Source organism: Sinocyclocheilus grahami, unplaced genomic scaffold (assembly GCF_001515645.1).
Source record: "Sinocyclocheilus grahami isolate Dianchi unplaced genomic scaffold, SAMN03320097.WGS_v1.1 scaffold26.1, whole genome shotgun sequence".
Taxonomy (NCBI): Eukaryota; Metazoa; Chordata; class Actinopteri; order Cypriniformes; family Cyprinidae; genus Sinocyclocheilus; species Sinocyclocheilus grahami.
The window spans coordinates 1,285,419-1,288,668 of NW_015505205.1; positions in this window are offsets into that span (position 1 = coordinate 1,285,419).

Below are 3,250 nucleotides of genomic sequence, written 5' to 3' on the forward strand. Positions count from 1 at the left end.
AGAACAGCCGGCATTGTAGTCTACTCTTCCAGGAAACAGTCCTCCATAAAATGTGCTGCACACATCTGAATATTTGGGTTGAACTGTTCTGGAACAGTGTTGTAAATACAACTTAACCACTGATTTTTAGTTGTGTCCATTTTTGGAAAGCCAAACAAGGTAGTTTCGCTTTCACAATGAAACACAGCGTCACACACGGCGGCCTAGAGTGAGCAGATGCCGGGGGCTAAAGTGAGGAACGGCTGGAGGGCTGAGTGAGCAGAGGCGGCGGATTCGACAAAGGAGCATCCGGCGGGCTTGCGGCAACCCCATGTGACGACCCCGGGCTGGACTCCGCTTCGTCCACGGTGAAAGCCGATCCGGTGATCCACAGCACTAAGTTGTAGTATTTCCTCAGCGACCAGCACGGATCAGCTCCAGGCATGACAAAGCAGATATCGTCCTCTTTTGGAAGGCCAAACAAAGTAGTTTCGCTTTCACAATGAAGCACACAGCCCATTCACAACATGGCGCTGGCGGCAACAACAATACTACAGCGAGAATAAAAGTTACGCCTTCTTTCTTTGCGTGAACATTTGGGCGGTGTTATGCAAATCTTCCCACATAGTGACGTAGATATGTGGGGGCGTGTTAGAACGAGCTGTTTTAGGTAGGTGTGGCTGACTCTTAACTTTTATAAAGAATATCTCTTTGGATTTGAGACTTTAGTCTTCGCAACTTTACAGATCTTCTTCATGCACCAAGAGCTTGTAACACTCCAAAGAGAAAGGAAAAATTGAAATCGCATCATATGACCCCTTTAAAAATAATGGTCCTTTATCAGCAACTATGGCTCCAAAAAGAACCTATAGCATCCATGGAAATTTTTCACTGTCCAGAAGGTTCTTTATAATTGAAAAAGTTTCTTTAGATTAGAAAAATCCTTTTGGACTCTATATTTAAGAGTGGATAATGAAAGTAAGTGGGGTTCAGTATTGTTTTGGACCCCATTGACTTATGGATGAAAACAGTAGAAACATTCTTTAAAAGATCTTTTTTTGTGTTCCACAGGAGAAAGAAAGTCATACAAGTTTGGAACGGCATAAGGGTGAGTAAATGATTTAAAATTTTTGACATGCTCTTCAATCAATGTCATTCCGCAAACTTCATCATACAGATTAATACTGACTCTTCTTTAATGGTTAATGTGAACTATACACTACATTAAACACTAATAAGAGTGGTGCTTCATCATGCATGACTAAGAAGGTCTTGGGTGGTTATGATATGGTTACTATAAGGTGCTCTGAATGATTTGTAGTGCATTACTATATGGTTGCTAGGTGCTGCTGACCCTCCAGCAATGAAAGTCGATGGTTGTGTCCCAAATGAGTGGGGTTCCCAGCAGTGGTTCCCAAACCTAGTCCAGGAGAACCCCCAACAATGCACATTTTAATGCAAATTATTTATTGCACTTTTTTCCTCCCTAATGAAACGCACTTAATTCAATTTATCAGCCCGTTAGTAGACTCCAAAATCTGTGTGTGTCATATAAGAGAGACATAAAATATATGCAGTGTTTTGGGTTCTCCAGGACCAGGACTGGGGACCACTGCTATACACTATGCACTTACAGTATACTATTCACTATGTACTCAAAGTCTAGGGTATGAATAGTATTAGGTTATTTTGTTATCCAACTTCAAGTCCCTCCACTACATAAGGAAAGCTTTGACCCATGAATGCATGGTGTCCAACATTCTACACTTTGTTGTTTCAGTTAAATTCTTGTTGGAATTTTCGGTTTGAATATTCTACTCACACTATTTATACTATAAAAGAGTATAGAGAATAAGTACACCAGGGATGGGCAACTCTGAAAGTTGCAGTTTTTGGTCAGTTTGTGTGGAAATGTATGTTTTTGATCAACTCTTTCCCCGTTTGATTTAATTTATAGCAATAAATTAGTATTGTATGCTATTAAATGTTCACTTAGTTATCACCAAAGCTCTCTCTCTCTGTTTTGTTGTAGATCTTGTATCCCTTAATATTTATGTTGGCTCAGAAATCTATCTGAAATAGAATGTGTGTAAACAGCTTGGAAAGTCATTGCTTCATAGGGCAGCAAGGGAATAAGTCAGCTGCCTAAGCTTTGAGGCACAGCATTAAAGCTAGGTGAGTTTGATCAGGGTTGAAGCTAAACTCTGCAGCAAAGTTGTCTAGCCATGAAGTATGCGGATTAAGATGCACCTTTTCTTTCACATGTATTTGATTGTTTTCTGTTTCCAAATTATAACTCTGATCACTCAGAAAGATCTAAAAAATATAGCAGAAATAAGCACTGTAACATTGAGACTGAGCCTTAGAAGTACGCTTAGAAGTTTTACTTGAGCTAACGCACACAGGGTTAATAGTCCTGTCATGGAATCATAACTGAACCTGAAAGACTAATATGGAGGTTTTACAGACGTTTTACAGACTGACGTTCCTGTCAACCAACACTCACAGTATCACCAGATCTAAACACTGAGGCCTTGAGTTCATGTTGTTGCCTCTCAGTCACCCATGGCATTCTTCATATTATTTCAGTGCTCTTGAAAAATTATGGGTGATTCTGGCAAAGAGAACCTGAGTCTTTTTCCCCTCCAATCCAAAATTGCAGGAACGTCTTTGCTAAATTCATAAATTTGCACAATGATATTTGCAAGTGCGTAATCATCTCAAGTGCAAATGCTCTTTCACTGCTGCTGTGAGCTGATGTGATGACAGCAGATGTGTGTCAAAAAGCAGCTGTCTGATTGACTGCCTGTTAAATTCTAATGTTCTATTTCTTGTTTATGCTTCTGTTAATCCTGCATATGGACTCGGGCTCTGATTGGTATTGTGCTTTCTGGTTAAATATTAGCCTGTTGCGCAGTAATGGGCGCTGTGGCTTCTCTTGGGGATTCTTGTGAGTGGAAATGAACATTCTGATGGCATTCAGTGTTTACTGAGAGATTATGAGGATCACATTCAGCAGCACAAAGCATATATTTTCACAGCTCAGCTTTATTTGGAATGGCTGAGAACATTAAGCCAAGGAAATGGAGCGTGGTAGCAATACCACTTTTTTAGACAGCCAAACGCTTTAGTGAATGGAGCACACGGTCATCTGGTGTGTGTGTGGATCTTCACCGAAATAACTTTACAAATAGGATAATCAATCATTAACATAAGTCAACTAAATAGTGCACTACAAGTCAAAACGTTTTGATTCCCCCCCCCCCCCCCC